Source organism: Heterocephalus glaber, unplaced genomic scaffold (genome assembly GCF_053883595.1).
Source record: "Heterocephalus glaber isolate CG9 unplaced genomic scaffold, H.glaber_assembly_v1.0 deba00001497, whole genome shotgun sequence".
NCBI classification, from domain to species: Eukaryota; Metazoa; Chordata; class Mammalia; order Rodentia; family Bathyergidae; genus Heterocephalus; species Heterocephalus glaber.
In genome coordinates this window covers 45,136,687-45,162,228 of record NW_028258320.1, presented here as the reverse complement: position 1 = coordinate 45,162,228, position 25,542 = coordinate 45,136,687, and the positions used below count along the sequence as shown (strand labels likewise).

Below are 25,542 nucleotides of genomic sequence, written 5' to 3'. Positions count from 1 at the left end.
TCATGTAATTTAAAATCTAGTGTGAGAGGGAATGACAAAGCTACACAGAAATATATGTTAGTCCATGACAAATATAGTAAGTTCTATATGAAAAGAAGAAATGAAGCACACAGAGCTGAAAAGCAGGAGCTCTCCCATTTCCCTGGAGAATCAGGAATGAGACTGTGTGGTATAAGGGAAATGGATGTGGAGAGTAGAGAGCCTCAAGCTTCACTCCAGGCTGTCATCAATATTCAAGGCTTTAGTGTTCCCTGCCCCACACAGCCTATATACTTTATAGGACCCAGCTCAAAATGAAAATTCAGGGCCTCTTACTCAAAAGTGATGAATTCTAAGAATGGGAGAGTGGAGCATTAAACCAAGTATGGGACCCTTATCAGCACAGATGATTTTACCTGGGCCTCTGCTTCCTCGGGGATTGCCTTTGGGGAGTAGGGAATCAGGCCTCTCTCTCACCACCATATCCCCAGCAGCTAGCAGTATGCCTGCTGCCTAGATGAATTACCAAGTGACTGGAGATATGAATGAATCAGTACTTGATAATTTCTTGGGTTGCCTTTAGCATTAAAATGTTATTAGACCATGATATCTGAGATAATCTCAAAGGATAGTAGAATTTTGTTTCTTTCTATTTTTTCTCTTCTCTTCCTTTCTATCCTTCCAGTATTTTTCCATTTCTCTCACAAATTCTCATGGTCATGTTATGCTTTATATTGAGAAATGCAACAGTGTCACAGACTGGAACCAGCAGAGGCATGACTTGAAGACTTTGTCCTCACTGGAGGTTCCTTGAGATAATTTCCCGCTTACACAGATGGCTTTGACTACAGATCATATCTCCCTGAATAGAGTCTAGTTTTTCATTTTAAAATTATTTTGTTTTATTTTCATTGAACAATTTGATAGATGTTTGAGAAGGAAGAAAATCAGAAAAATAAAGATGAGCAAAAACAATTGCTTATAATTTCATAAGAAAAATTATGATGGGATTATATGAAATTAGTTTTCAGTCTACTTCTCCATTCAATAATATATTATGAGCATCTATATAGATTTAATGCAATGCCGATTGAAATTCCAACAATATACTTCACAGAGCTAGAGAAAACAATCCAAAAATTCATTTGGAAACAGAAGAGACCTAGAATAGCAAAAGCAATTCTGGGCAACAGAGACATGGCTGGGGGTATCACAATACCCAACTTGAAGCTATACTACAAAGCTACTATGATAAAAACAGCATGGTACTGGCAAAGAAACAGATCCGAGGAACAGTGGAATAGATTAGAAGATGCAAAAACAACTTCAGACTTACTCAGCCACCTCATCTTTGACAAAGGAGCCAACCACCATCATTGGAGGAAAAATAGCCTATTTAATAAATGGTGTTGGAAAAACTGGATTTCAACTTGTCAGAGATTAAAACTAGACCCATATCTATCACCATGCACTAACCTGAGATCTAAGTGGATTAAAGATCTAAATATTAAGACAGAAACACTACACTTGCTGGAAGATAAGTTAGGTAGAACTCTTGAAGATATTGGCATAGGAAAAGACTTTATGAACAAATCCTCAGTAGCACAGGAACTAGCAGAAAGAATCAACAACTGGGATTTCATCTCATTGAAAAGCTTTTGCACTGCAAGAGAAACCACCAGCAGAGATAACAGACAACCTACAATGTGGGAAAAAATTTTTCGCAGCTGTACCTCAGACAAAGGGCTATTATCTAGAATACATAAAGAATTGAAAAAAAATCAGACCCCCAAATTCAAAGACCCAATTCAAAACTGCACATCTGAAATGAATAGACATTTCTCAGACAAAGAAGTAAAAGCAGCAAATAAACATATGAAAAAATGTTCAACATCACTCATCATTTGACAAATGCAGATGAAAACAACACTGAGATTCCACCTCCCCCAGAAAGAATGGCTGCTATCAAGAAATCAATTAATAACAAATGCTGGTGGGGATGTGGAGAGAAAGGAGCCCTTTTCCATTGTTGGTGGGAGTGCAGACTGGTGCAACCACTATGGAAATCAGTGTGGAGATACCTCAAAGAACTAGGGCCAGAGGTCCCATTTGACCCAGCTATTCCCCTGCTGGATATTTTCCCAAAAGAATTCAAAGAATCATACCACAGAGATATATGTGTACCCATGTTTATTGCGGCACAGTTTGTAATAGCTAAAGCTTGGAAACAGCCCAAGTGCCCATCAACTGGAAACTGGATAAAGAAGATGTGGTTTTTTTATAAAATGGAGTACTACTCAGCCATAAAGAACGGGAAACAAGAGTCATTTATAGCTAAATGGATGCATATTGAGGCCATCCCCTTAAGTGAAATAAATAAGACACACATGTGTAAATACCGAATAGTTTCACTAGTGTGAGAAACAGAGTGTAAATAAGGACTAAAAGGATTAATAACTAATAATTGATACTTTGAAATAGGAAAAGGTCCAAAGGGGTAGGGGTGGTGGGAGGGGAAGGGGAAAGGAAAGAATGGAAAGGAAAAATTATAAGAAAAAAAAAATGGAAACAAAGTATGTAAATAGGGAAGGGTTTAGGGGTGAAGGGCACACAGGTAATGGGGAAAAAATGAGAACCAAAATACATCATGTACAGGTACAAGCACCCAAAGATAAATGTAAATGTATTGTATAACTAAAAACTTTTCTTGGTACAAGAAAAGAATTTAAAAAAAAAATAAATTAAAAAGAAAAATATATATTATGAGCAACTTTGTCAGTAAGTGTCAATTGCCAGGCACAGTGGTGCATGGTAGCTACCTAGAAACCCAAGGAAGGGAAGATCACTTGAGCCTAGTGAGGCCAGCCTGGGCAACATAGCAAGACCTTGTTTCAAACACAAAAAAATGTCAAATATAACTCTTCATTGTTTATGACTGTATGGTATTCTGTCAAATAGTTGTACTGTTATTTTAACTAATTCATTCAGAGCAAACATGTGGATGACGATGATGATGATGATGATGATGATTTTTATTATTCTAAATGGTGTTGCTCTAAATTTACTGCATAGGCAACTGATTTAGTTTCTCAATGCTTTGTGTTCCACCTCTGTGGATAATCTCACAATAATGATAGTACTTCTGGCCTGGGGTTGTAGTGTTGTGTGAGTTAATATATACACAGGCTCTTAGCACAAATACAACACAGTGCATAGCAAACTAGACATGTGCAATAAATATTTGCCATTTTATTACTTTCCAGACCAGAAAGCTGTTTTGCCCAGGTTGTGATGCGATTAATATTAGAGCCTGAGAATTGTTCTTTGCAAAGCAGTGGAATAGGGCATAGGCTAGGGGCTTCCTAGGCTCTGTAGTGGCTTCTTGTCTCCTGGGTTATAGAGTAAGCTCCCAGGAAGCTAGGAGTCTTCTTCTGTTTTTGGTTTGTTTTTTTAAATACAGCTGGGCAGGTGTTCCCTGACATCTATGAACCTTCACACATGGGTTTCCCATGAGCCTGTGCAGTCATCAAGAGCTGTCCTTAAGTCCACAACACACAATCCGTCAGCTGGGCACATGCTCTGGCTGAAGATTCCTGCCAAGGGCAGCTGAAGAGAATTAGTTGTGCTCAGACTGAGGGGTGATTGTATCACCTTGAGGGGTGTCCAAGGGATGTGGAAAGCTGGGTGTGGAGGAAGCAAGGTTCAGACTAGCCACTTTCTGGCTCTGTGACCTTGGGCAGGCAGTTTCCTCTTTCTGGTTCCCTCCATTTCCTTTTCTGTAATTTTGAGGGGAACTGGAGAAGGTCATGAGAAGTAAGCACAGTGATTATCTCTGATTAACAGTGCCCTTCTTTAAAAGCACCAAACAAATGTATGAAAAAATGTTCAACATCACTTGTCATTCGACAGATGCAGATGAAAACAACACTGAGATTCCACCTCACCCTACAAAGAATGGCTGCTATCAAGAAATCAACAAATAACAAATGCTGGCAGGGTTGTGGGGAGAAAGGAACCGTTTTCCATTGCTGGTGGGAGTGCAGACTGGTGCAACCACTGTGGAAGTCAGTATAGAGATGCCTCAAAGAACTAAGACTAGAGGTCCCATTTGACCCAGCTATTCCCCTGCTGGGTATCTTCCCCAAAAGTATTAAAAGAAACATACCATAGTGATATATGTGCACCCATGTTCATAGCGGCACAGTTTGTAAGAGCTAAAGCTTGGAAGCAGCCCAAGTGCCCATAAACTGGAAACTGGATAAAGAAAATGTGGTTTTTTTATAAAATGGAGTACTACTCAGCCATAAAGAACGGGAAACAAGAGTCATTTATAGCTAAATGGATGCATATTGAGGCCATCCCCCTAAGTGAAATAAATAAGACACACATGTGTAAATACCGAAGTTTCACTAGTGTGAGAAACTGAGAGTGTAAATAAGGACTAAAAGGATTAATAACTAATAATTGATACTTTGAAATAGGAAAAGGTCCAAAGGGGTAGGGGTGGTGGGAGGGGAAGGGGAAAGGAAAGAATGGAAAGGAAAAATTATAAGAAAAGAAAAAAAATGGAAACAAAGTATGTAAATAGGGAAGGGTTCAGGGGTGAAGGGCGCACAGGTAATGGGGAAAAAATGAGAACCAAGATACATCATGTACAGGTACAAGCACCCAAAGATAAATGTAAATGTATTGTATACCTAAAATGTACCAATAAAAGAACTAAAAAAAAAAAAAGTGCCCTTCTTTCCACTTGCACATTGTCCTATTTTATTCTGTTCAATCTATTTTTCACACTGCAGATGATCTTTTCTGTCCCCCATCCCCCTCATTAAAACGGAAGCTTCTTAAGGGAAGGAGCCTTGAAAACAACCCCAGGGCAGATGCCCATTGTGCACTGAGTGTCTAAGTGTAGCAGGACTCTGAGCGTGAGTTCGCAGCTTGGTTACAATGCTTACTGTGAAAACTCGAGCAAGCCACTGAAACATGTTTCAGTTTTTCCATTTGAAAAATAGGGATTGAAAATAGTGTCTCTCTTATAAGGCTATAAGGATCAAATGTGAAAGTATCTAGGAAACATCCTACCTGGTACATAGTTTAATAAAGATAGCAGCACACACAAATGTAGCACGATAGCCAAGCACTAATCTCAACACTTTACACATGTTAACTTTTTAAATCTTCACTACATCCTAGAAAATCGGTACTATTGTACCATCTTACAGGTGGGCAAACTGGGGCATAAAGGTTAAGCAATTTCTATGTAGTCAAGACCCGTCAGCTGGTATTTCATGTCTAAGGTTCCTTCCAAGCGTCCCTTGGGCGACCTCTATGAAAGACTTGAAGTGGAGGCTGACCCGAGAGCGGCCCTTCCGGGACCTAAAGGGTTACTGGGAAGGAGAACGCGCGCGTTATCAAGGGAGCTCCGCGGGCCCGCGACCCGGTTCCAAGGCCGCCGGAGCTTCCTTGCCTCCTATTGGTGCACACTCTCCTTCCTGTCACGGCCGGCCCCGCCCCACCCGCTAGGCGCTGCCAGAGTGGAGGGTTCCAGAGGTATGCTAATGAGGGGCCGGGCGCAGTAGCCCATTGGCCGGCCGCGGAGTGTCGGTGAAGTCAGCGCCGAGTCCCAGAAAAACAGAGCGGGGCCAACTGCAGCGTGTAGTGAGAGTGGGGCTGGACGCGCGCAGCGGGTCCTCCCGGCCAACCGCAAGGTAAGCCCGCCTGCGCCGCCCTCCCTGCCGGCCGCACTCGTCCGCTCCGCCGAGACGCCGGGTGTATGCGCCTGCCTGACCCCCGCGGGCGGCGCCTTTGTTCCGCGCTCGGAGGAGGTGCTTTTAAAGGGCCAGCTGTTGGAGGGACTTGGGGGAACCCCTCCCCCAGAGCATCGCCCTGTGGTCAGGGCGACCGCCGTGGTGCCCCGCGGCCGAGCTGTGCGCCCTGCCCGCCCGGTGGATTTCTAGTCTTTGAAGGAAAGTTTGCTAGGATGCAGGGGATCTGGGGGTTGGGGGGAGGTTCCAGGTTTCTTTCCTTTCTTTTCTTTTTTTTTGGTAGGTGGGGGGCAGTGCTATCCTGGCCTCTGACAGTAGAGCATGTCCGCCCGCTTCGGGCTGGCTGCGATATGGGTGGGTGGAGAAGGCATGAAAGCCCGGGTGGGTTTGTGCTGTAAAGTGAAACTACCGGGGCCTCTTCTGCAGCAGCCAGAGGAAGAAGGAGGGAGCGATCGGCAGGATGGAGGCATCTCAGGTGTGTTCATTTATCAGCACCTCTTCCCCTATCCTGGAGCAGTGGGCGGTTGCGGGGACGCAAGGACGCGTCGGTGTGTGTGTGTGTATCCGGGGACCCCGTGGCTGCCCATCTCGCCCATGCCCCTTCATCCCGCCGAGTGGCTGACAGCATCTTGCTAAGGCTGCTTGTCACCGAGAGGGACAGAAAGCAATTCCTTTCTCCGAATTCCCTAGGCATCTCTGGCTCCCACCTTGCTGCTCCAACGTGGCTTCTTTGATAAGCGGTAGTGACATTCAAGATAGAGGGAGGAAGAGGCTTGAAGTCATTATGTGCCTTTCCTGGGAGAATGTGCTATCGAATTCTGCACACACACACACACACACACACACACACACACACCCCGCATCTGCTGTCGTAAGATGGCTTTGAAATTCACCAGTGCATGCTTCCTTGGGCAGCCAGAATTTATTATGCTGTTACACATTGCTAAATAAAAGCAGAAGGAATCCCACTGAGGGTGGCCCATATTATCTAGTTGCCGGGTTTTTCCCAGCATGTTCTGGCTCAGGCTTTGGTTTTTTGTTTTAAACACGTCACTGGGATGTTCCCCTTGTCATAGGGCCGACCTATTGAAATTGCTCAAATTGATTTCACTGTCAGTTGGAGGGAGGTTCATTTAGACACTCATGGAACCTATTTGGCATGTCAGGCCTCTGATTCCATCCCTACCCCACTCCTGTGTGCCTTCATTTCCTCTCAAGCCAAGGATGGCTTGCCTGTCTCTACTCTGGTAGTGACTGAAAGGGGGTGGTGGATTAAAGGTGGGCTGAGTAGCAGAGAGAGACAACAGTGTCAGTGACAGAAAACACATGGTGAATATTTGAGGGCTTCACAGCTTCAGCCTTCAGAGACTTGGATGAGGTAGATGGTTATCTACAGAGTCAGGTGTGCGTGTGTGTGTGTGTGTGTGTGTGTGTGTGTGTGTGTTGGCTGTGAGGGGGAGGGGTGGTGGAGGAGAAGGATACTGCCAGCGATTTTCTGCCCCACTCTCCTGATGTAGCTTTAAATAGCTCCTAGCTAGCCAAGCCCTGAGGCTGTCCCTCTCAGCCTGAGGGGGCCAAAGAGGGAAGGGCTAATCTTTTGGCACCTCCTGGGCACTGTTGGAATAGAAGGTCAGGAAAGAGTTTTCCAGATGCTGCAGACATCTGGAAAACTTGTCAGCTGAAGGACCTGTGACAACTGGCTCTGGTGACTTTCCTGCAGGGAATTAACAACTATGGGGTGAAGAGATGGGAGTTCATCATCATCTTCATACTATGCCAACCCCTATTGGCCCTTTCTTCCTCTTACCTGTTTGTATTTATTGTAGTTGAAGAGTTTCTGTATACTTTTAAAAGAGATCGGGAATATCTGGGGGTGGGTTATAGACATGGGAAAGGACAAGAAAGTGCTTCTTACTGGTAGAACAAAGAACTGTTCAGCTTTCCCCCTTTTTCCCCCTCTCCAAAATAGAGTTCAGTACAGATAGCAGACTGTGAGTTTTCTTTGTAGAGAATGAAAGGACAGGGCCCAGGACAGAAAGCTTTTATTGTGTAGCATCAGTAATCACTTGGTTATCCTAACTCAGCTCTCTGTACCCTTCCTTGGACATGGAATTAGGTTTGCTGAGGAGGGCACTCATGAGCAGTTTAGGTGTGAAATTGGGACAGGTGGTCTCACAAAGCATTGGTGGGAAAGTTCTGGACCAGAGGCAGGATAGTTTGTCTTTGCTCCTGGCCACCAGTCTTACCTGGGCTTTGGGATAGTGGCTTCTACCTCTGGGCCTGTGTCCTTGTTGGTAAACTAGAAGGCTTTAGGACGTAAGATATTCTAGGGTTCTCAATAGCTCTTCTCCTCTTACATTCACAAATACAATTTGCGATGGCATTTTTACATTCTTTCTGTTTGCTAACTTGATGTTAAATTCACAGTATTGAGCAATGGCATGAAAGAAGAATTCTAGGACTCAGGCTACTATTGGTTTCAAATTTATCTTTTTCTTGATTGGTGTGATTTGTGAAGTTTTACTGTATGTAAATAATTCAGTGGTAGGATGGTCCAGAATGAGGGGTATAGAATGAGGTTGTCTTTGGGAGATCAGGGTGGGATGACAGATGACCGAGGAAAGGGAGTTTCGAGAATTCATTCTGTCTCAGTGTTTGTGTAAGTTACCATTTTATTTATGACTGTATAGGTGATCATTGAGATATTGAGAACCTAGGAATTGGAAGAGGCCTCTGCGATTGACCTGTTCAGCCCCACTCACTGAGGAATTTGAAGGGTTGGGAAGTTTGGCCATTTGTCTGAGGTCATACAGCTAGAAAGATGCAGAGATAGTGAAGGAACCCAGGGGAATAGATTCTGGATCCCGTGTTCTAGACATGTTGGTTAAGGCCCTCCCTTTTCTTCTGAGAGAGGAATCTAAGATGATGAGGAGAAAAAGTGAAGAGGAAATAGGAACAGGGAGAGGGAGGCTGGAGAAACAAACAAGAGAAGAGAGGAGGTTGGGGGCAAGTCCTATGGGGAAAGGGAAGACTCTGGAGCCAAGCTGGGAGGAGAACGGGATGAAGCTTGAAAAAGGGGCTCTATTAGCTGGGAAAGGGGCAGAGCATTTCTGTGCCCTTGGAGTGAAGTAAAGAGTGGCTTGGCTTGGACAAGGGTGCGTGGGTGGGGGCAGGGATGAATGGGGAGTCCAGCCCCAGCTGAGCTTGACTTGGAATCCCCTTGGGATATCTCTGACCCTCAGACTGCAGAGTGTAGTGGAGGGTGCTTAGTTGGGGCAAATGAGGCCTTTAGTTTTACTGAGCCTTTTAGAACTTCAACATATGAAGTCAGATGTGCTGGTGGTGATGTTACCAAATGCTTGAGATGGGGCCTGGTTCTGCTGAAGTCTGTTTTTTGTTCTTTTTTTTAATGTAAAATCAAAAAGTTGTCCATGTTTTTTTTTTTTTTTTTTTTTTTTTTAAATGAAAGCAGTATTTTCTCTGATTTTCATTGTACCTTTGTATGGTTGTATGTTTACAAGACAGCATTTCATGTATTCCCTTTTCAGGGGAGAATCTTGTAGATGACTTATTCACGAAACTATAGATCATCTGGGGGAGATTCTGGCTTCAATCTGAGCTAAGACTCAGAATGTTCAGTGAGCAATTAAAGAGCTGAGAACAGTGGTTAACCGGCACATAAAGGCAAGGATAAAAGGTGATAATACTTTGAAGTCTATGGCTCAAGCCAACAGCTGGCCATCAACTGTGTAATTTCCTTTGGCCAGCTCTGTAGGCCCTAGGACATGTCTTTGTGGATCTTTCCACATTGTTTTTTTTTTTGGTATGGTTAGGCATTTTGTGTGGCCCTGTGCCTTGTTATCACCCATTCTTTTTTTTTTTGGTACCGGGGATCAAACTCGGGACCTTCTGCTTGCAAGACAGGTGCCGGAACCACTAAGCTAAATCCCCAGCCCTCACCCATTCTTTTCTACACCTCCCTCCTGTGTCCATCCTCACCCTCGCCTTTGTATCTTTCTCTTTGCTTTCCTCCCGCATGCTTCCTTTACTGTCAATAATATAGCTTTGTTTTGATATATCATTACAATTTCATGTTCTTTGTTCTCTTTTATTTTTTGGTACCAGGGATTGGTAGGTACCCTCAGGACCTTGCGCTTGTGAGGAAGGCATGGTGCCACTGAGCTAAATTCCCGGCCCTTGTTCTTTGTTCTTAAGTCAGTTGAGTTTAGACTTTTTTGAATGTGTATGCATTTTACACACAAAACAGACAAAAACCCAATTAAACTGCTTTGTACTTCTGTGTGGTCTTCCATTGATCCCCTTGCCCCCTTTTCTATGGTCAGTGTGACTCTTTATAGAGAAAAAATTTCAGGTCTCTGTCTTGTGGTTATTGTTTTAAAAACAAAATCAACTATAACAATAGAGAAGGTTTCCACACTTGTATTATGAACCACAAGGGACATTCTCTCCCAAGAGATGTGCCCTATTTCTTGACTTCCTTCCATGGAAGGAGTGTCTTCAATTTGTTCCCCTACAAGGCCTGTACTATAAATGTTTGGGTGCATTTATGGTGACAGTGGTGCTCTTGTCAGTGATTCTGGTAATGCTTATAGTGGGGGAGGCTGGTAGGCTATAGCCAGGAGAGGACAGGCAGGAAGAATTTACCATGATGAGTTTTCTCTGTTTCTTCAGTCTATGCTAAGCCAGCTGGCTGTTTCAGGACCCAGATACCTTTAGAAAAGAATGAGATGCTTGTTAACTTACTGTTGGGTAGGGACCCCTTGGGTCCTGGGAGGGTGGGCAACCACTAACAGGTTACTGGTATAAAATTCCAGATGCTTTGATGTTTGTATACTATATAGTTTCATAATTTTTTTTCTGACCCTCATTAATTACAGAGAAGATTTAGTCTTTACTTGATCTTAGCCAAAAGCCTGAGAACTGATAGAAGATTTAGTCTTGATGCTCAGTGGTCAGCAATTAGTTTTGTATTTAAAGTGGGTTTCATAATGAGAAAGCACCTCACATTCTCCAGTTTTTATATTAGAAATCCATGTGAGTTTTGTATTCAACTCTATAATATGTCCTTACTACTTTTAGAATAAAAGTATTTAAATAGCTCTGCTGTCCAGGAAAATGTGTTTATCTTGAGCCCTCCCTAAGTATGCACATCTGTCCATACTCCACTCAGAGAAACCATGAGTAGAACATGCGTCAGATCTACTGGGCAGTCTCAGATCTCCTGGGGTTTAGAACTACCTCTCCAGTCTAATCTGCTGGGTCGTTCATGTTCCAAAAGGCCAGGCTGTCCCCATACTAACTTGTTCCTTCATCAGAGGCTCTTCCCTCCATTTCCTACCTGGCTCCTACTTTTTCTTTCAGGCTTCCCTCACATCTGAAAGAAGTGCATTTATATGGTTTTAAAAGTCAAAAAATGCTACAAGAAAAATATAAAGACTTACAAAGAAGTCTTTTGTCATCCTCCACTTGATGACCCATTCCTTAGAGCCAGTCACTGACTATGATTTTCTGATGCTATAGGGACAAAGTTCCACAAATTTAGTGACCTAAAGCAACCTAGATCTATATTACAGTACATAGGTTAGGAGCCTGGAAGTCTCACTGGGCTAAAATTAAGGTGTGAACAAGGCTGGATTCCTTTTAGGAAGAGTTTTCTTGCTTATTCCAGCATGTAGAGGCTGCTGGCATTTTTACCTTAGGGTCTTTTTCTTTCATTTTTAAAGCCAGCAACAGCTAGTTGAGTCCTCCAGCTGCATCACTCTGACCTTCTTCTATAGGCATGTTTTCATCTGACTCCCTTCTTTTCCCTCTTCCATCTTTAAGGATCCTTGTGATTACCTTGGACAATCTCAGTGTTTCCCTGCTTTAAAATCAGTTGATTAGCAGCATTAATTCTCCTTTGCCATGTAACCTTCCATGTTCTTTGGTTTAGAGGTTAGAATATGGGTATCTTTGAAGGGCCATTATCCTGTCTACCACAGTCACTTCTAACCCTTTTAGCTTTCTCTTCTAATTTACTATCATATTTACAAGTTACTTTCCCCTCCCTCCCATGCCTTCTTTCCTTCTTCATCTTTTCTATGGTTATATCACAGTTTTTGGTTACATTGACATAAGATACCTATTTTGACTATACAAATAATGTTTATGGCTAAGCCATTTAGAGTGCTATGATGATATTTCCTTTCTTGTATAGTTTTTAGAGTTAATAATAGCCTTAGTTTTTCAAATTAGATTTCTATATACTTATTATTAATTCTTCAAGTCTCTGACAGCATTAGAAAACATCTCTGTTATATAACATGTATTTGTTTTATTTTGTCAGTCTAGGTGTGTGGCATGATGCATGCCAAGAATTCCCTTACCTTGGGACCCTCTTGTTTTCTTGTCATATTCCTCCAAGAGTTTCTGAGAGTCTGTGGAAGTTGATCACTTAAAACTTGAATACTTTATGCTCTTGTTCTTTGACCATACTTGATTGACGGTTTGACTCATCTAGAATTTTGAGTTGGAAGCTATTTTCCTTCAAATTTTGGGAGATATAGCTCCACTGTGCTCTAAGTTACAATGCTGATGTCAAAAATTTGGATATCGTTCTGATTTTTGATCATTTCTGAGTAACTTGTTTTATGACTGAAAGTTTTTAGGCTCTTTTCTCTTTCCTTATAGTTGAAATTTCCTTGCTTTAAAATTGTCTTTAGTATGCTCTTTTAATCTGAGAACTAGCATCCTTCAGTTTTGGGAAATTTTTTTATACAGTGGTACCTCGGTTCATGAACTTAATTCTTCTCATGATCTGGTTGCAGAATTTGTTCCATGATTTTGGTTTTCCTTTTCTGTGTTTCCTGTGTTTTGTCTTTAGCAGTCCTATTAGTTGACTATTGGGTTTCATAGATTGAGTTTATAATTTTAAAGTCTTTTATTTCCTGTTTTCCATTTTACCAGTTTTTCTTTTGTGAGAGGTATCTTCAGCTTTACCTTCAACCCTTTTCACTTTTTTGTTTTTGCTTTCATGTTCTTACATACATAATACATACGTACATGCACGCATGCATTTTCTAAAAGTTCCCTAATTCTTTGAAAGTTTGCTTTCTCTTCTTTTTCTTACTTTTTTTTTTTCTGGTGCTGGAGATTGAATCCAGGACCCCACACTATGCAAGTGCTTTACCACTGAGTCACCTCTAAGCCCCCTTTTCTTTTACAAATAGCATCCTTTTCTTGTTTCATGGGCACAATAAATACATTAGGTTTTGGTTTGTTTGTTTGGTGGCTTTTACTGTTCCCTGCACTTCATTTCTCCCAAGTACCTTGTTTTGTTGGCTGTGGTTACTCTATTTCCTATTAGACTCATCCTTCCATACATGCTGACCCTTGAGTGTCCATTTATATTCTCTCTCTCTCTCTTTTTTTTTTGGTACCAGGGATCAAACTAGGGACCTTGGGCTTTCAAGGCGGGTGGTGGTACCACTGAGCAAAATCCCCGGGCCCCTATATTCTTTTTTTTTTTTTAAAGTAGGAAGATATTTGATAGGAAAGCTCCTGAGGGGCAGGAGGGGTCCCGAGCAGGTAGCCAAGGACCCCACTTTACAGAGAAGTTTTATAGGGTGAAACCCATGTGGGTACGATGTTGGGTAGCCATGGACATCCAGTAAGGTTACAAGTATAGTCACTTAGGTAATGGTGGTCCAATTAGGAAGCAAGTCATGAAGCAAGCATAGAAGGATTTTCAGTAAGGGTTGGGGTCAGGAATATTTCCTGGAGAAGCTGGGTTAAGACCTTGAACCCCCACCCAGGTGATTGATACCTATTTAGAATATCAATCACTGCTGTTTAATCCCCTGGGGAAGCACAGGTGTGTGTAGTTTCTCTCGTTTTTTTTTTACAATTCTCCTGGCTCCTATATTCTAAGAGTGGACATTGGGCATCTGTGTGACTTGGAAGGAGCTCGCTAATTTCTTCAGAGTGATCCAGCAGACAACAGCTTTTGTTTTTAGTGGAGAAACCTAGATATTAGTACTTGTAGATTTTTCTCTGAGGCTTTTCTGAAGAGGATTTTCCTGCAGGGAATTTTGCTTGGGGGTGAGTAGGGAGGTGGGTAACAGCCTGAATGTTCTGCATTCAGAGTGCCTTCTTGGGAAAGGGCGCTGCTATTACCATGCTTGCTCTGCAGACTTTCACTCAAACCTATCCTCTGATAGTTGTCCCCCTCTCTTCCTGCCTCCCTCAGCTATGTCTGAATCCTGAGTGTCTGGTATGAGCTGCCTGGACAGTGACTATGCTTTCTGCTGGCTGAGGGGAGACATCACCTGGTTGAGCAGATTGTAGAAGGAACCTAGGTCTGATTGTTTCTTGCATCAACCTTCAGGAAGCTGGTCGAAGAGTAGCCCTGTCTTGCTTCTGACCTTTGGGTTCTTGGTGCCTTTAGTTCTGGAGCCTTCTCTAGGTTCTATGCCATGGGTTGGCTACTTGTTTAGTGGTTTCTTTCCTAACTTGTACTTAGCAGAACAAACATAGCAGGAACCTAAGTCAGCTGCTGCATAACAATCAGCCCTCTGTCTCCCAGAGTTTTGTTGGCATATCTTGTGTGCTGTTGTCTCCTTTCCGTTAGGAAACAAATTCCTCTACAGTGGTTTAAAATTGAGATTTTGGGAGAGAGATAAACATCATGTTTAGTCCTCTGATTTGATTAGCAACTTATTTCATCTGTTTATCCAAGTGCTTAAACTTGTGCCTGATATAGGGTATCTTTCCAAGAAATGTTTGAAATGCATGTGTCTAAGATGATATGCATAGAATTAATCATCACATGTCAAGAGAGTCCTCAAAAATACAGTCTTACAAACATAAATCCATTGTTTATTCTGAGACAGACAAAATCACAGGCAGCAGATTTTATCTGTTCCCTCCATGCAGTATAGGAGGAGCATGTGAGACAGCATCATTGACTGTTGGAATGAGGTATGGTGAGGCCCAGGTGCTACCTCCAGCCCTATTGCTAAGTACTTAACCTGTCTGGGAGTTGGCTTCCTCAGCATTAATACAAAGTGCTGATCAAGGTCTAATTCAGTTCTCTGCCATGGACACCTGCTGTGAGCAAGGGTCAGTGCTAGGATCCTTCCAGTATTTCTTTTAAGGCAGCCAGTAGAGTGTTTGGTATATATATGTCTGTTATGGCATGTGTCACTTTCAGCCAATTATGTTTGGTTTATATCCTTTTCTTTTGAATTTACTTCAGTGTCTTATAAGACACTGAAGACAATGTAAGACAAAATAAGTTCTTTGTACCTTTTATCTGTTACTCTTTCTAGACTGCAGACTTTTTATGAAGAATACATTGTAGTTGTCTTTGTAGTTTCTGTGTCTACCTTAGTCCTTGGCATATAGATGTGTAGTAAATGTTGGTCAGTGGAGATGACAATTTTGAGCCACAGCCTGGACACTACAAGATTGTTTTTCCCCATAGATTGCAATCATGAACTTGTTGAATAGGTCTCACATTGTTACAAGTTAAGATCAGATTTGTCTCACCTATGAGAATGAATTACAAGTAGAATCCTGCATTTATAGTGTCTAAAATCATTTAAGCTGGAGGTGGTGGCACACACCTGTAATCCCAGCACTTGGAAGGCTGAGGCAGGAGAACTGCTGTGAGGCCAGCCTGGGCTTCATAGTGAGTTCAAGGCCAGTGTGAACTATATAGCGAGACCCTGTCTCAAAAACCAAACAAACAAAGAACCAAACAATTCCATTTAAGTGCTTCTTCATAACTTATTTTGGTTTTCCCAAACCTATGAGCTTGCATGCCAGGACTAGTGGAAATTTCAGGGATAGATTTGGCTTTGTGGAAGACCTTTCCATTGTGAGACTGACTCCCCAACAGGCTGCACCTGGAGGCCTGGAGCCGTCAAGCCAAGGCCCGCTGTTCCCTGGCCAGGGAAGCTAGAGAATCAATACCCGTGAGGGAGATGAAGCACTGTCAGAGTACCTGAAAAGTCCTTTGCTTTTCACTTTCTCAACAAATAGTTATTGAGTACCAGCTATAGATCAGGGTCTGTGCTGAGTTCAGGAAACAGCAGTGAACAGAGAAAAATGGCACCGGCCCTCTTGCATTTCACAAATGAGAGCCAAACTGTTCAAGATGGTAGCCACTGTCTGTATGAGTTTAATTAATTTAATTGGAATTCTGTTAAAAATCCAGTTTCTCAGTCATACATGCCACAATTCGAGTGCTTGGTGGCCACGTGTGACTGGTGACTGCCTTGGAGTCAGTGCAGACCTTGAACACTTAAACCATTTTTTTTTTTCAGTTGGGGACTGAACTCAGGACCTTCCAGTTTTGAGGCAAGCGGCAGAACCGCTGAGCAAAATCCCCGGTCCACTTCAACCATTTTAAGCAGTTAGGAAGGCTTCACTACAGAGCTAAGGCTGGGTTTCTAGACTAGACATCTGTGACTAGCCTTGTTTCACAGTGAAGATGACTGAGCCTAGAAAAGCTATCTGCTTAGTTATGTGATTGAATGGGACCGAACTGTGAACAGATCTCTTCTCTTTGAGTGTGGCTCTTCTCTCCCTGAAGTGAGATAGGGGAATCCAGTGACAAAGATTGTGGTCCTTGATCTCAGGCTGCCTGCTCTATTATTTCCTAGGTCATCCTGGAGTCTGAGAGCAGTTTACTGCTCATTGCCTCACTTGAAAAATGGAGGAAATAATAGTACCTACCACACAGGACTTTGGGGAAGATTAGGTGATCTAATAACGCAAGTCTTAGAACTATACCTGACACGTAACAGTCATTCAGTAAATGTTGTTCACTATTATTGAGAATGAGATGGGGACAGAAGTTACTGGTAGAGCCAAGGAAGAATTTCAAACAGGAGACTGTAGAGTGGAAAAAGAATGTTTGTAGGCAAGGCTGTGTTTGTAGAGCTGGCTGGCTATCTGGAGAGAAATAAAATTCAGTATTTCTAACCAAGGACTGCTTTGGTAATGAGAGTGGATGTAAAAGTGCCAGCATGTTCACAAAGCCTCCTAAATCCCCTGCTGGCCACTAGTACTCTGAACAAGGACCCTTTTGCTTTCTCTTTCTTCCTGGTTTGTTCCTTTCTAGGCTGGCCTCTTCTCTTGTCCCCCAAACATTCTTCTCTCCTCATTAGGGCTCTGTCATGGAGGGGTGGGGTCACATACATTTACTATCACTCCAGTGGAGAAGAGGGATGTACCAAAGAAGTGCTGCATTAGTTACTTTTCTCTCATTGCTAAGACAAAATACCTGACACCCAAAGTTAGAGTGGAAGGGGTTTATTTGGCTTGCAGTTCATAGAGGTTTCAGTCCATAATCGGCTGGGTCCAAGGCAGGGTGGATGTCAGACAGTCATTGCAGAGGAAAAACAACACGGCATGCACACGGTAGCAAAGGCAATAAGAGAGAGTTTAAGAGAGACTTTCTGCTCTTTTATCTTATTCAGACTACTGGGACTAGGGTGGTGCTAAATCACTCATTCACATGTAGTGTTTTGGTAATCACATGCCCTTAATCCCAGCATCACACATTGCAGATTCAGCTACCTCTGAAAAAGAAAGTCCCACCTCATCCCCATGAGGCTTTGAGGGGACATCTAAACACAAACCATAACAAGTGCGGAAGAGAGAAGGGACAGAAGCAGGGTAATTTAGCACATAGGGCCTGGTCTATTCTTCAATTTAGATATCCTTGTTTTGTCTTGCCAGCAGAGCCATCTAAAGTAGCACAGAATTCTAGGGGTGCCCCATTTTGCTGAATCAACAGGAAGATATGACAGCCTGAGAGATAGGAAGGTGGGCCTTTGATAGGTAGATCCCTGCTTGCATATGGAACTTTAGTTTCAGAAGTGCTTTAGTAGCTTCAGTCTCATTTCGTTCATTAGGAAAATGTTGGTAAGGGACTTAGGCAGGGGCTCTGCCCTCCTGAAGATTATTTCCTTATTAATACAAAGAGAGCAAGGCTCTTATTTTCCCCACCAGGCAATAAACAGTGTATATCACATGATGAAGTAGGAAGATTTTATTTATTATGACAAGGTGCGTGTGGGGAAGTGCAGGCAGTGAGGGTACTGCAGCTATAATGGATGTGGCAGCCTGCCTCACCCAATTCAGGCACACAGGGTAAGTAGTAGAGACCAATGGTGTGTCTGAGGTTGGGTGCCTTGAAATGGCTGACCAGACCTTATCTGTGACAAGACTTCCTGGCAATCTGGATTCTCAGTGTGGCATAAGAATACAGGTTTGGCCTGAGTACCAATGACCAGGAGTATTGAACAACTGAACCTTAACATATAACAGACCCTGCCAATTCCTTCCTATTTTGGCCTTGACTTTCCAACATCAGCAAAGTGTTCTGGCTTTTTTTTTTTTTTTGGTACTGGGGATCGAACTCGGGTCCTTCCACTTGCAAGGCAGGCAGCGGAACCACTGAGCTAAATCCCCAGCCCTGTTCTGGCTTTTATTTAGCAGTTGTAACAGGAATGAGTGCTTAATAGATCCCAGAATTGCCCTTCTGCCTGCATGTCAATGTGAGAGCTCATTACTCATTAATATAATGCCTTATGCATAGATTATTGACATCAGCCTGTAGACTGACCTTTGAGCTTGGCTTTCTAGTATAAAAGGTCACTAGGACATACCTTGTGGTGAACAGTTTCTTTTATTGCCCAGAGCCTGTTAGGAACCTAATGGCTATGCACATGGGCAGTTTCCTTGTCTCATGTATAAATACACAATTCATTTGCAGGTTGCTCTTTTCTACTTACGGTTTGTCTTTACTCAGGGCAGAGTCAGTGTTGGGTTACTCTCTCCCGTGAGCACAGAATGTTGCCCAGAGGTTATAGTTTCTTGTAACAAATGGATGTGGGAAACTGGAACATTTTCCTGGTGTGTTGATGGTAGGGAATCTTTCCAAGTTTGCTGTAGCAGAGGCACTGTGGACCCTTCTGTGCTTGGCCATGCTTTCTAGACAGTGCACACAGTGGACTCTGACAGGAGACTGGCAGGATCTGGAGCCAGTGATGAGGTAAGAAAAGCCAGAGGTAAGTCCAGAGTACAACCTGCTTTTAAGCAGGACAAAGTGAATAGAGGCCCTGGAGAAACAAGATCCCAACAAGGTCAGAAATTAGAGTACTTGGAGAAAGCTGCAAGTGCCTAGGGGTTTGGCAGAAGATATGGCTTTTCATCAAGACAGCTGGTGCAGAAGGCCCTGCAGCACCTTACAGTGCATCTTCTTGGTTTTATCTTAATTTTTTTTTTTTTTTTGTAGAACTGGGGATCGAACCCAGGGGTACTCTACCACTGAGCTACACACCCTGCATTTAAAAACTTTTTTTTGAGAAAAGGTTTCATTAAGTTGACCAGGCTGGCCTCAAATTTACGATCTAATATTCTCAGCCTCCAGAGTAGTTGGGAATGTAGGCTTGTTCTACTACTTCCAGCTTATCTTTAATTTTTAAAGTCATGGGCTATTTAGATATACTCACCTGAAATATCATTGTGAATAATTTTCCCTTCCTGGGGTCAAAGGAGTCCTAGCAGAGAAGAGATTTGGTGGCCTGAGGTTCTGGATTTCCCAGATGGCTCTGTCAAGGAACAAACACCCTGGCAACAGGAAATTCCTAAGTTACCCATGAGAGCACAGTGCAGACCTTCATGCAGGACCTTCAAGAGTGGCATTTGTTTTGGATGAGTCCTTAACTTGAGCTAGGGTATTTCTTTTTATTGTAGGCCAAGTAAAGAGAATGCTATTAGAAGATATAAAATATTTAATACTCTGTTTGAAAAATTAAACTACCTGGAAGTCATTGATTAGTGGTGGCTATGGCAATGTGCATGGGGTTGTGTTTTTTTTTGGTATTGGGGATCTAACTCAGGACCTTGTGCTTGCAAGGTAGGTGCAGTGTCACTGAGCTAAATCCCTGGCCCAACCTGTGTGGCTTTTAAGGGTGTCTTTTTAGGACTTCTGAGCTCCTCAGAAGGTGGAGATCCAATCCAGAGAGGGCCAGCTGGGGACCTGAGAGCTCATCTGATCATCTGCTTGGCTTGGCTCAGGCTGGGTTGGTAGCAGGCTACCCCTTCAGAGGCTTGTAGTCCGGTGTGGTCTGTTTTGACAAATAGGAGTACAGGAGAGAAGAAGATCCTACAGTCTTTTTTGGAATATTTTGTTTTATTGGCTTTTGTGCATTATCATTCTCTGTCCAGCCCCAGGAATTTTGTTAGTGCAGGTTCCTTAGCCTGGGGTGCTCTTTTCTGCTTTCACTTTTCTCTGTTCACCCTCAGATCTCACCTCAGGCATCATGTGCTTGGGGAGACCTCTGACCCTCCAGACCAAGTTAAGTCTTCTGTGTGAGGGCTCTTATGGTTCAGTGGTTTTAGACTGAATATTCTTTATAGTGTTTATCTGAGCTGCTTTGTTATGCTTGTTTGTTTGCCTACCCCACCACTATGCAGGATCCACATTGAGAGGGGCCAGGCCCATTTGTGTCACTGTTACACCTTGGCAAGTGCCTGGCTCATAGGTACTCCAAAGACTGTTGAGTAAATTAATTAACTTATTATTTTGTTATGTTTTCATTCTGTACCTGATTCTAGGACTATCAAGGGAATAAAAATCCCTGCTGTCCTCACAGAGCTCGAGATATCCATTGAAGTGCAGAAAGAAAACGCTACCAGTTGAAGTTCTGTTTATTCTCTAAAAGAAGGAGAGCTTTCCTATTTTTAGTAGTATGGTTTTATAATTAACTTGTAAGTTAATGTACTCAAAGCTGTTTCACTAATAGGAATGTGTGATTAAAAAGTTTGGTGACTACTGCCCCGAAAGGTAGGCAAATGAAAACGTTTGTAGGTCAAAGGGTCAGAAGCACTGCATTGGACAAGGATGACATGGGGCATGCAAGAGGAGGGCTGGAACTGGGCCAGAGGAGGGTGTTCCTGATAGATGAGAGGGGGAAGGGCATATGCGAAGGCAAGATACCAAAGAGGCTTTGTGCACTGGGAGAAGGGCCAATCCCTGAACAAGGCTTGAGTATAAGGCAAGAGGAAACCCTGGTAGGTGCCCTCTGTAGGATTGGGAGGGACTGAGAACTGAGATACCAGCTGACTGAGACTGGGCAAGATGGACCTGGTGTAGTAGGGAAGAGGAGGATTGTGTGCATGGGCCTGAGGAGAGATGTGCATAGAGAATATCTGGAATTCAGAAGATGGTGGATATTTAGGTTGAGAGATCAGGCCTCATCATGTTGTAAAATTCTAACATGCCTAGCTAAGATTATATAGGTCCCTCTCTTCATTACAGAAGAGGTGGGGTGATTTTTTTCTAGGACTTCTTCATGACGTTCTCCTTGATCTCCTACCTAATGGGATTTTTATCTTAATGTGACTTAGATTCCTTCTCAGGCTATCTTTTCAGTCTGTGTATGAACAAGAAAATGGCACATAGTATATGTAAATATACATATTTATTGTGTTTTCTTACCTATTTTCTTTCTTTATCCCTTCCTTTCTCTCTCTCTCTCTTTCTCTCTTTTCTTTCTTTTCTTTTCTTTCCCCAGGATTTGAAGTAATTATGTAATTAGAATCCACATAGAATGTGGCTAGATAAGGTGTAATTAAAGAGGAAAGCCTAATTTTGGAAGAATGATAAGAGGTCATTTGATTCAGCCTGGGCCCAGATCCAATCTTGGAACAACAGTAAGAGGTCATGTGGATGTAGGAAGCTTGAGGCCACCTAGGAGTCCAGACTGGCCTGAGAAGCAGACAGATTCTGTTTCAGTTCACTGTGAAGGCCATTGACTGAACATCCTCTTGGTAACAGGTATTATGGGAGGCCCATTCCTGAATAAGAAACAGAAGCCCTGGATCTCATGGGGAATGTGGAGGGTAGGGCATAGGCTTGAGAACAACTAGGAGGTCCTAAGGCAGAGAGATGAAGACTTCAGTGTGGGAGGTGGAGTCAGGAGGGATTGGAGAAGAATTCACGGGGCAGGTGGCATTTAAGCTGTACCTTGAAAGGTAAAGAAGGTTTAAAGAGCAAGGACAAGAACTTTCTGGGTGCATCAGAGGCATTCTGATAATATTTGTGGCCTGAATGCCAAGGTGAGGTAGGAGGATGTTAGTGAGTTCTTGTTTTGTGGTTTGGTGAAGGGGTCACACTCACACAGCTCAGGCATCACAGTGACAATATGAGGCCAGGAGGCCAATAGGTTCAGGTTCTTGACTGTACAGTAGTGACTATGTATAGAGGAGTCTGGGATCACTGTGGCTCTGGAAGTCAGGAGAGGCTTCCTTGTGAAGGGGTCTCAGTCTTGAAGGAAGAATAAGAAAGGAGAAAAGAAGAAGGGATCTAAAGGAAGGTGTTATAGTTTAGTTCTAAAATATCCCCTGAGGTCTTTGTTCAGAAGTAGGCCTGGCTTGGAAGGGTGTGTTCTTGTCTCTAGTTCTCTCTCTCTGCTTCGTGGTCCTCATGGTATGTGTGTGTGTCGGGGGCCCTAAACCTATTTCCTCTACCATGCTGTTCTCCCATATGATTTCTGCCTTGGAGCCAGCTAACTATGAACTGAACCCACTAAAACTGTGAACCAAAATAAACCTTTTTTCTTTATGTTGGTGGTATTGAGTGTTTTGTCCAAGTGACTGGAAAGTGACTAAGAAAGAGGGAAGTGATATAGGCAAACACCTAGAGAGGGAACAGAAAGACCATCAGACATAAGGGAGTAGGGTGAGCCCAGGTTGGCTGCAGTTGGTGAGACTACTTCCTAGCAGTCAGTTGTGTTAGGCAGGATAGGCTTGATGAAGGGGGAAAGAGAAGTCATGGAAGGCTGTTGAACAGGAGAATGACATAAAAAATGCATTTTGAAGGATGAGGAAGTGGGGCTTGGTAGATAGGATAGGCTTCTGGGGAGTTTAGCCCTAGCTGCTGGGCATGTGGTGATGGGGACCAGGCAGGGGGCTTGGGAGGATAGGTTGATCTGGAGTCCTTTATTACTGAAGACTGAAGAGTTACTTGTCATGTTTTTGGAAGGATGACAGAAATTAGGCAAGGGGAGATGTAGAGGTGACTACAAGGTCACAGCCTGGGACAGTGGAGTTACCTCAGTCCAGCTGGTAGGAAAAGAGGACATGAGTAGAGACTTAGTATGTCAAGAACATAGCAAGCCCTCTTCTAACTCCATCCTTGCCTTTGAACCACTGGAGAGACCATGGTCCAATTCCTTCCTCTCTTGAACTTCATTTTCTTGTCAGTGAGAGTGGCTGACTTTATGGTCCAGGCTCATGGGAGATGTGTAGTGTCATCACAGTTCTAGGTCTTAGGCAAAGAGAAGGGTCTGGGCTGGAGATATGTGAGGCTTCCCCTAAGAAAGTTGGAGAAGAAACATTTTCTTTATCATCTTGGTGTGGGTTAGAGCCTGGGGGAGACACTGGGTGAGGAGTTGAGGGGAGGGGAACCTGTCCTGACCCTATCCATTTCAGGGTGATTTTATGACTCTTTGACCTAATGAGTGTATAAAATCTAAGCTTGATTTGAGTGTTCCATTTTAGGGTGGGACAAGGGAAAGGAAGGATTAATCTTCCTGAATCCAGAGAAAATAAATTTTTAGAATAAGGAACTAGTAAACCTCATCCCCTCCCTCAAAGCCAAAATTTGGGACACTTTTAGGCCTCGGAACTTTAGAAAGTCTTTGCATAAAAGGATCCCTGGCAGAGGAGGACTTGGGCAGATCCTTTTTTTGTTGTTGTTGTTTTGCTTTTATTTTTCAAGACAAGATGTTGCTATGTAATTCAGGGTCCTTGAACTCACTATGTAGCCCAGGCTGACCCCGAACTCAAGATAATCCTTTTGCTTCAGCCTCCCAAGTACTGGGATTACAGGCATGTGCCATCATGCGCAGCTTATGGGCAGATCCTTGAAGGAAATTTAATAAGGAAAAGGACAAAGGAAGGCTTTGCAGAAGAGAGACTGACATGGAATTGTAGTACAAAATTTACAGTCAAGATTCCAGGAAGAAAGGCATACTTAGTGTGTATACCAGCTTTGTACAGGTACTTTCCTAATCTTTGTTTCATACTTTTTTCATCATTTCTGTCTGTTATTATCCCATGTTACAAATAAGGGCACATGATTTGAAGGGATGAACCAAGGTTTCAGTAATGGTAGGGGATTTCATTTTATTCAGATCTTTGACTCCAGTGGCAGTAAATATTCATGTCATTATATTGTGCTTACTCTCTTGGAAATGGAGAGAAAAAAGAAAATGATTTTGTTCTTGTGATCCTTATTCCTAAGATAAGCACTTACCTAAAATGTAGGTCCAGCTGCCATCCATGCTATAAGATTCCCATACAGTGGAATATCTGGAAACTGCTGTTGGGAAGCACTTAGAGCTCATCAAAATCTAAACCCCTCTTTTACAGGTTAGGAAATTGAATCCCAGAATGGATGTGCCACGGTTGGGGCAAAAAGGGGTTGGGAGCTAGAAGAGTTTGAAGACTTTGGTCCTTGTGGCTCTTTTAAGGCTCCCTGTGGAAAAGTTTGTTTTTAGACAACAATACAACAATGGAAACCTTTGTCTGAAGAATTGGTCTGAGCAGAGTTGAATCGGAAAGGTCCTGTGTGTGTGTGTGTGTGTGTATGTGTGTGTGTGTGTTTCCTTCACTTTAACCTCGGATGCCTTTGAACCAGCAGGAATGATTCTTTAAAACCAAAGGATGTATGCGTGTGCGTGTGCGTGTGTGTGTGTGTGTGTGTGTGTGTATTTCCTTCACTTTAACCTCAGATGCCTTTGAACCAGCAGGAACGATTCTTTAAAACCAAAGGTTAAGACCAAAGGCATTTAGCAAGTGCAAAAGGCCTAATAAAGACGAAGAAGATCAGAAGCCACAGAAATAGAAGTCTAAACTCTAGACTTGGCTAAAAGGAGTTTTTCAAGCCTGTAAATAATCATTATAATTTATTGAACTCTCATTGTAGTAGGCAATCTGTTTGTGTCATTTTATGTAACTACATGACCTCCTCATAAGGTAGGTGCTGCTTTATTGCTCCCATTTTGCAAATGGAGGAATGAAGTCAAAGAGACTGTTTAGTAAGACACAGAGCCAAGACTCTAATCTGAGTATGTTTGTTATGCTCTCCATTACTGTAACAAAAATGCTTGAGATAATCTACTTATAAGGTAGAAAGGTTTATTTTGGCTTTACAGTTTCAGAAATCCGTGGTTGCTTGGCCCTGTTGTCTTTGGGTCCACAGTGAGGAAGTGCATCATGGTGGAAGGAAATGATATAGGAAATGGCTCACCTCATGGCTGCCAAAAAGCAGAAAGAAGAAAAGAGAGAAAGTGGCCACGGTCTTAATATCCTCTTCATGACCTAACTTGGTTCTACCACCTCCCAGTAGTGTCTGTAGGCTGGGGACAAAGTCTTCAATGCAAAAACCTTTGGGGGAAATTCAAAATATTCAAAAGATAACACAGTTTTTGTTCAATCCAAAGCCTTTAACCCCTTGCCTATTTTATTGAACTAAGTTCTAGGCATCTGATCATTTGGGGATGCCTAGAATAGAACATTTACAAAGGTTATCATTTGGCGATGTCTAGTGATATTTTTGTTTGGCACAACTGAGAAGATGCTATTGGTATCCATTGTACAGAGGCCAACCAAGCATGCTCCTAAACGGTTTACAGTGCACAAGTTAGTTCCCCACAGCAAAGAGTTACCCCACAGAAAATGTTGAATGCCAAAGTTAAGATCTGGTTGGGGATCT

At 42.8% G+C, this 25,542-nt stretch overlaps 1 protein-coding gene across 47 annotated transcripts in view; it reads left to right on the top strand.

The window, feature by feature from the left end:
• The first annotated feature begins 5,487 nt into the window (after positions 1–5,487).
• Positions 5,488–25,542, top strand: part of Sorbs1 (sorbin and SH3 domain containing 1) — a 227,839-nt gene continuing 207,784 nt past the window's right edge. For 10 of the 47 annotated variants that reach the window (XM_087184984.1, XM_087184971.1, XM_087184970.1 and 7 more), the window contains exon 1: positions 5,564–5,687. The gene's annotated coding sequence lies outside the window, so the exon portion shown is untranslated. Of the gene's footprint in view, positions 5,688–6,170; positions 6,220–25,542 lie in introns of all 47 variants that reach the window. The other 37 variants (XM_087184966.1, XM_087184958.1, XM_087184959.1 and 34 more) reach the window with 13 other exon arrangements.